Source organism: Calypte anna, chromosome 5A (assembly GCF_003957555.1).
Source record: "Calypte anna isolate BGI_N300 chromosome 5A, bCalAnn1_v1.p, whole genome shotgun sequence".
Taxonomy (NCBI): domain Eukaryota; kingdom Metazoa; phylum Chordata; class Aves; order Apodiformes; family Trochilidae; genus Calypte; species Calypte anna.
This window is the reverse complement of record NC_044251.1, coordinates 43791003-43799263: the sequence shown is the minus strand read 5'-3', so window position 1 is coordinate 43799263 and position 8261 is coordinate 43791003.

Below are 8261 nucleotides of genomic sequence, written 5' to 3'. Positions count from 1 at the left end.
CCCCTTCTCCCCCTGCCTGACTGAGCCAAGCAGGCTGAGGGAGAACATCTCAGGGAAACAAGAAGTACTGTCTGAATGTACTGAATCTGAATCAGGGCCAATCATCCCCTTTGCTGCACAGGCTGGGACTTGACCCTACGGACAGAATGGATAGTGCTGGAAGAGGAAGCTACAAAGAACACTTGGCCAGTGCCTTGACTCTCAGTTGTGAAATGCTCATAGGGTGCACTGGGCTTTTCTTCAGTCACAAGCTTATTCAAGGGAGACCTGAAATTAGAGTTAAACGTAGGATGCACTTGTCCTGTATAAATAAGTAGTTAAAAAATGTGCAATGCTGTTAATTAGTGGGTGATCTCTTGTAACACAGGAATGTGTGTGGCTGTCTCCTGAGCCCCTGAATATGGAACAATGGATCACAACCCAGTGTGCCCATAGTACTTGGGAAGGAAAGAGAATCATTAATTCAGAGCAGTCTGTTTGGACTGCTGGAAACTGACAGCAAAACAAGGAAGAAAAGACAAGGTAAGTCTTTGCATGACTACATCTTTCTTGCTGAAAGCTAATAATCACCTAGTTATAAACCAGAAAGGGTTTTCTATTCAAAATAGGGAAAAAATCATTGTAGTCTTTGCATTACTCTCTGTCACATCCAGTGGTCACATGAACGGGACTGAGGAACATTCCTGTTCTGCATCCTCGCAAGAAAGCTGCCATATAAACACAGTGATTAAAAGAGGCTGGGAGGAAAAAGAACTGACACACACACACACATGCATGGACATATTTAGTATCAGCTCTAGTTGCAGAGATATAGAGTAAATCACATTGAAAACATGAATTCATGGGCTCCAGGAACAACTTACTACATCCAGAAGACCTATAACATTCAGTGTGGTTTCATTAATTATTCATTCAGCTCTTCACTTTTTTCTTCCTAAGATTTGGGTGAACAGTTGTTTTCACTTGAAAGATATGCTCATAAGCAACTATATATAAACAATTTTGTTCTGAAACAACATCTGGATGGAGATAAGGGCTTTCTCTCTGTTTGGCTTTAAGACCTCTATTTAAAGGGGTTTCATCCACTGCTCCCTGGTCTGAGGAGATCTAAGAAAGGTGGCTTATTGCTTTGTCAGTCAAATTCTGCTTTCCTTTCAACAGTGTTTGATGCAACCAATTGTACTGAGGGAAAAAGAGAACACACCTTGATTCCAAAGGAAATACAGCTTTACACAAACCCAGGGCACATCCCTTCTCTGTCTGCTTTAATTTACAACAAAACATCTTTGGTTTAGAACTGTGCTTGCATTGCAGTGCTGGGGGCTGTGGGGTGGAGGTTACAGGGCAATGATCAGTATCTGTGCAGGGAGCCTTGTGTTTGAGGCTTTGGCTATGGTCACAGGCCCACCCCAGAAAAAACATCTGCATTTCTTTCTTTAGGGAAAGGAGGGTGGGCATGGCCTCTGGTTGTTTCTCTGACAAGGGGTGAAGGTCAGAAAAGGGAAGACCATTTTCTCCACTAGAAGATTGAAGTTTACTATTTATTGACTCAGCACTCATTGTAAGAAGTTGTTGTGATGCTCTTAATTTGCAGTGTGATAGCTAGTATTTGTCAGCTTTACAGCTTTCATTTCATTTGTTGCTGCCATTTGCATAAAGAGAACAAATGGGTGAGAATGGATAGTAAAACAGCTGTCTGAAACATATAGTTGGTTTAGTGAAAGATTTTCTATTACAGGAGAACTAGATTTCAGAGAAGACATAAAAATATGACTTCTGGAAAGTATCATATAAAATGAAAGTAAAAGCAAGAGAAGTTGCCAAAATAATTCCAGAGAGACAATAGCTGAATGTCTCCTCCAGAAAGTTACTGCAGCGAGGACAGAACAGACTATATTTCTCTGGGTCCAAGGGCGTGGAAAGAAACCAGATAAGAATAGATCAGGGGTATTTGTGGGGTTTTTGTTTGTTTTCTTGATTACAGTAGGCACCCCCAACCCATCTGCCTCTTTCAATATCCCTTGATGTTTTATTGTCTCCAAAGTAAAACACCATTCATTTTTCAGAGAAAATTGCAAGAAAATGTTTGCAGAGATGTGTCTTTGGCTCTGTTGGCAGAGAAATCAGAAACAAAAATAGAAAACTAGGCAGAAGCCTGCTTTCCCCAGGTATTAATTTAATAACATCCTTCTGGTGTTCTTCATAGCCTGACTGCACTCATTTATCTCACTGACCAGTATGCTCATCATCCCTACTCACAACAATTTCTAATGACCTGAGGTTTTTCAGATAAGCCTTTCTTTTAGCAGGGAGCCATGTCAAAGTGATTATACACTGAAGTGTGTACTTTTAAGAGAGACTCAAAAGCCTCCGTTCCATGATGCATTAATGCAGGGGAACTTTTATTAATGAATAATACAAGGTCTAGGCTTTATGACTCTAGTCAAACAGTGCTCCAGAGGAACTACTGTTAAGATTTCTGGAAAGATTTATCTATGGGTCTTCAGGACTGAGATTGAGGACTTCTCCAGTGCTCTGATTCACCCCTTTATGATTCCTTATATACATACACAACACATACACACACACACACATCGTGAGCAAGTGTTTCAGACCTGCAGTCACAGAATAAAAAATGTCCAATTTTGGTAGACCCACTGAAAATTTTAACAAAAATATAAAAACCTTTTCAATACCTAACATCTTCAGTAAGTTCCTTATTATAAGGTTTTTGTGATTGTCTTGGTAGAATTAAGAAGCTTATTTTCCTTTTGTAACCTACAGAGCTGGCAGAAGTGAAAGTGAGTGGTGGTGCTACAAATGTTTGAAATGTATACATTCTTACCAGATTTGAACTACCGAAAAGAAGCTAAAAGAGAATTTTAAAAATACTAAGTAGAAGCCTTAAAAGAATTTTTTTCTCTCTTTTGTGCCTCTTTTGATGTACTCAGCAGCAGTGGTTATTGGTGAAATTAATTGAATTGATCAATTGATATATTAAGCTGAATGTCAGCTGTCTTTAGCAAGTTATTATCAGTTCATTTCACTATACCTTTTCTGAAAATTCATATAGGTCTCTCTTGGTTTATTCCTTTGTCCTAAAGCCAGTTTCTGACACGTATTCATCTAGGCATACTGTTTCTTTCCTCATTTTACAACAGTGTCCTTATTGCTGCCTTTCTATATAACTCCATGTGGAAGTATTACAATAACCACTTGAACAATGCAGCTTTATTCTGTGTGTATTCCTTTATCTTGACTTCACTGAGTTCTCAGTTCCTTATCAATGCTATCGAACACAAACAGCTGCCACTCGATATGTCTGTCTCCAATTAAGCAATTTGCTTTCTGCAGCTTTGCAATGTAAAGCATCCCTCTGCTATTCAAGATGAAAGATTTCAGGAAATCTCGGTGCAAAGAAATAAAATGGAGACAACTCTATGGTACTCTTGGAGGTGAATTGAACACATGTTTGTGCTTAAATATAAAAGAAAGATTTAATGAAAAGTGCATTGAGCTATGATGAACAGTTCTACATTAACACATGAAGTCTGCAAGATGCATCACAAGCAGATTCCTTATATCCACTTCATCACCAGTCCTGGAAGCAGTTGCAGGGGGCACCTCAGCCTGGCTCTGGATCCAATGCCAGCCCAGCTCTGCTGTTAGAGTCATCTCATCCAAGGAGTACAAGGACATGTTACATGAATGAAGCCAAAGCCTCTCACACCATCAGTGGCATTGGGAGATCCCCACAAAGGACTTTCATCAACTGGAGTTGTTCTTTTTTTTAAATTGATTGACATAGTGTTGTCACTGTACTACCCCAGTTGTGAAGTATGTCTGTAGAGGTTTTCTCAGTCAACAGCTGTATGGTGATGATGTGCAATGACTGTGATGTGACATTAGTGTTTTTAATCCAATAGTGCTCAAGTGTTGCTTTTTTAATGGCTTTCTGCAGATTCTTACAAAGGCTTTTTCAGAATTCTGTCAAACTAAAGGAACAGGAAAGGCGAGTGTGGAGATAATGGCAGACAACCGTGCACTTGTTTAAAGGGTGATGAGGCCAGTGACCTAGATTTGTCTGGATGTACTGATGCTTAAATGAGACAAATGGGTGAAAACCACTTCCATTAAATTGCAATTGGTTGTTAAAATGCTGTAAATTACCATCTCCATTTATATTTTTTTAGTCTGGCTTCATCTTTCTTTGTGTGTGAGATGCTTTTCACTCATTACATTCTGGGTGAGCAGAACTAACCCTGAATCTTGACAGCCCACAATACTCTCCTTCTTGCCCATGTACTTGGAGCACAATTAACAGACTTCAGGAGAGGGAGATGAAGAAAATGTGGCGGTCAGCAAAAAAGCTTTCACTGCATTATTTATGTCTTAACTGGAGATAAATGGCCATGTGGGACAGAAGCAGTGATATATCATCTTCTGAATTCTTGCTTTTTTCTCCAGAGGCTCAGTCATTCTGCAGCACTAAGGTCTCCACCATGCAGTCAATAATTGGCTGCCACCTAATTTAGATCCTGAATAACTCTAGAGGCTCACTAGTGTGGCCTTCCAGACAGCCCCACCAAGGTGTGGGCCTCTCCTGGTGCTGCAATGGTTCCCTGCCTGCCTTGTGCACAAGGTTATTAGAATTCGCACCTGCCAGAGCTAGCCAGGGAGTGGGGGACACTGTGTCAGTGTCACAGCACCCCTAACCCTGTCTGAGCTTCTGGGCTCAGGGACCCCCAGGCCCTTCTCTCTGCCCTTCCCTGCAGCTGACCAAGGTGCCTGAGCAGAGCTGCTGGCTGCAGGTGACAGAGAGCATCCCTATCTGAAGACAGCATCATCCTTTCGTCCCATTGGAGATGCTGCTGCTGGCTTTGTCCCAGACTGGTGCTATGGTCAGCCTGAGACGTAGCCAGTGTGAGTAGGGAAACTCACATTAGAGAGAACTAGCATGGACTTCTGTCTCAAGCTTTCCCTGCATATGAATTTGAATTTACCACAAACTTTTAGGAATCCTTTTTGTTTGTGTTCAAGTCTCCATTCCCTGGCTGTGGACAGGGGTTAGTGCCAGGACACTAAAGTGGAAACTGAGCCATATGCCCATCCCAGCAAGAAGCAGTGTTTATGGATGGAGCCTCAGCAAAGGTCTTGGTAATTTCCAGATTAGAATGGAACAAAGGAATTAAAAAATATGTACAGAGCAAGAGCTGGCCCTAGCAGAAATCACAGTGTTCTCTAAAATGGCTCTGCTGTGTAGACATGTAAGTGCCATGTGTTTAATAATGCATGACAGGTTGGACAGGAGTGAAGACACATCTTCAGACACAGAAAAAGCTTATATGCTAAGAGAAAAAATATGATAATCGCATCCATTTTTGTAGGTATAACTTGCCTTGTTCCTCTCTGGCAGTTTCCATAATCCCTACCTCTGCAATTTAGGCTCAAGGGTATTCTCAGGTCTCACACTTGCATCTTTAAAAACAAGACACTTCCATTGAGATTCTGCTTGACTCAGGAATTCACAGAGCCACTGTAGAATCAGTGCATTTAATTAATTTATTTTTTGTGCACACAGATTTGGACCTGCGCTCTGGGTGTAAAGCTTCGTCCATGTGCAAAGATAAAGGCTTTTCTCATGTAAGAGATTCCACATGCTCACAAGATGTGTAGAGTTCAAAAGTGATTCATTCTCTTGCCTAATCCTATGAAATCTAAATTGGAGAACTCCTTGAGAGCCACAGAAGCATATTATTGAGTTTAAAGACAGCCACATCACTACTATAAAATTCTACACACCAGGAAGAATTTCTTTACACTGAGGGTGGTGACACAGTGGCAGAGGTTGCCCAAAGTGGTGGCAGATACCCCACCCTGGAAACATTCCAGGCCAGGTGGGACAGGGCTGTGATCTAGTTGAAGATCTGCAGGTTTTGCTGCACTGAGGCAGGAGGATTTCCAGGTTACGCTGGTGGGATGGTACCAGCCCAAACCAGTGCCTCTCCCTCAGCCTGCCAGGGGGTTCAGGGCTTACATACAGATGTGATTTCAGAGGGGCATTGCAGGACCACCCCTGCATGCTAAACAGGGCCCCTTTGGCCCTCATCCTCCACCCCACTTCCTGCTCCATCTCCTGTGTCTCCCTGGGGCAGGTGACCTGCAGCAGTGCGTGGCAGATGGCACAGTTATGGCATCCTTCCCAGGCCAGCATGGTGCTGAAAAAAGATACCAGAGCTAATGGAATGTAAAAGCCAAGAGGAGTATTTTTCCTAATTCTACCAATTAAACATCAAAACTGGTGGAGCTCCATTCACTCCCACACATTTCTGTTGGAAGCCACAGCTCTGTGGAAGATCTCACATAATATCAGTCAAATGAATGAAAACCCTCTTCATTTCAGTAGAACCACACATCGGCTTTAAATTCTGCATTTCCACAGTGATAAAGCCTGAGGAGTTCCTTTTAAAACTGCTGTTGTGCTGTTGACAGAGCAGCTCAGCCCACTTTATCTGCCACAGTGAGTTTCCAAGCAGCTGGGAGTGGGAAGCAATGCAAGTATGTCTCCACTTGTTTCTTCACTTGTTTTCCTGACAATTGCAGAATTCAAATCAAATTTCTGAGGCTGTCTGCAAGTGCAAACACCCTCCTGAAGGAGGATGCCTCAGTGAGGGTCGGGGAAAGAAAACTATTCACACAGTGACCTTGTAGCTTGAAGCCTTTTAAGAGCAGTGGAAAGGATCTGGGAGCAGTTTACCTCAGTTGGTACTGTTGTTTTTAAGAGAAGGGGGATTAAGCAAGTCAGTGTGAGTCTCCCCATCTACCCATATTTTCATCCATGTGAAACTTGTTCTAGACACTGGCTTGGAAGCCAAAATTTCTGTTTACTTTTCTGTCACAAAACAAAAACAAGCAAATTTTTTTGACCCTTAGAAACCTGTTTAAGAGGCTATCTACTGTGAAGATGAGGTAAATCACTAATTAAGTTTTGGTAAATGTATGCTTAACATTTTTTTTTGGAATCTGAGTGCAATTTATATTACAGCCTATAAAATTTTTGACAACTTAAATATAAAATCCTTTAAAAATATCAGTAGTGTTAATGCTTTTTCATTGTTACTGATGTTTTATAACAATTTGAAAGACATTTTGCACACGAGCTTACAAATGCCTTTAGTGAATATTTTATTTCAGCTATTGAACATCCTGCTGAACATCACTTATCAGTCCTCTATCAATGACTCCAAGTAGAACTTTGGTATGAAGAATGAGGTATATAAATCTTGTAAACCACTTTCATGTCTGTTTCATGATCTGGGAAAGTAAGGTAGTAATTTTTGCCTCCAGTTATTCCTAGAAACTCTAGCAAAGTAATAAGAGGGGAAAAAAACAATGAACACACATTTAGAACTAGAATAAAAGATAGATTCCAGATATTTGCCTACCTTTGATTTTGCTTTGGCGGAACAGAGTGAATATTTATGAAGACAAAACATAACTAAAATACCCAATTCTCTTTCAGAAACATTTCAAAATCTGTAACACATGCTCCTTTGTTCAATTGCATCATCAGTCAGATATACAATGAACAGAACAGTGCCACACACAGTGTAAACTAATGTTGTCTCCTTTTCTTTATAGAAAACCACATTATTGCAAATCTAAAGAGGCTCAGATTTCCTTCTTTTATGATATTTGCTTATTTTGCCTCTGGAAAAAAGTTCTCAATGCCAAAAAAAATTATGAAATTGTTTTAATTAGAGGCCTTGGTAGCTAAAAAGGAAGATAAAATTTAATGTTTATTAACCTAGATAGTGTTAAAGACATGGCATAAAAAGGATACTAAAAAAGGACAGAAGCTTATTTTCTTGCTGTTGCTGAAGCCTTGAATGGCTTTTGCAGGGTAAATCTCATCAGTTATTTTGGCAATAGAATGAATTCATGCAGCTAGTTCTGTCCCTTCCTTTCTTCCTGTTCTTGTGAAACAGGAGAGAAGCCTGTACCCTATTTCTGTACAGAAAACAATGTGGTTTCACTTCAAGATTCCTGCAGCTGTAGCGGTCTGACCCCAGTGGGCAGTGCATCCCCCCCAGCCGCTGGCTCACCCCTGGGGTGGGGAGGGCTGAGATAAAGAGAGTTTCACAGGTAAAGCCAAACTCTGTGCTCCAGAAGAGCTACACCAGGAATTCCTCCTCTTCCCCTGTGGTAGGCAGGTGCTGGGCTGTCCCAGGGCAGGGGGGCTCAAGCACACCTGGCCCTGA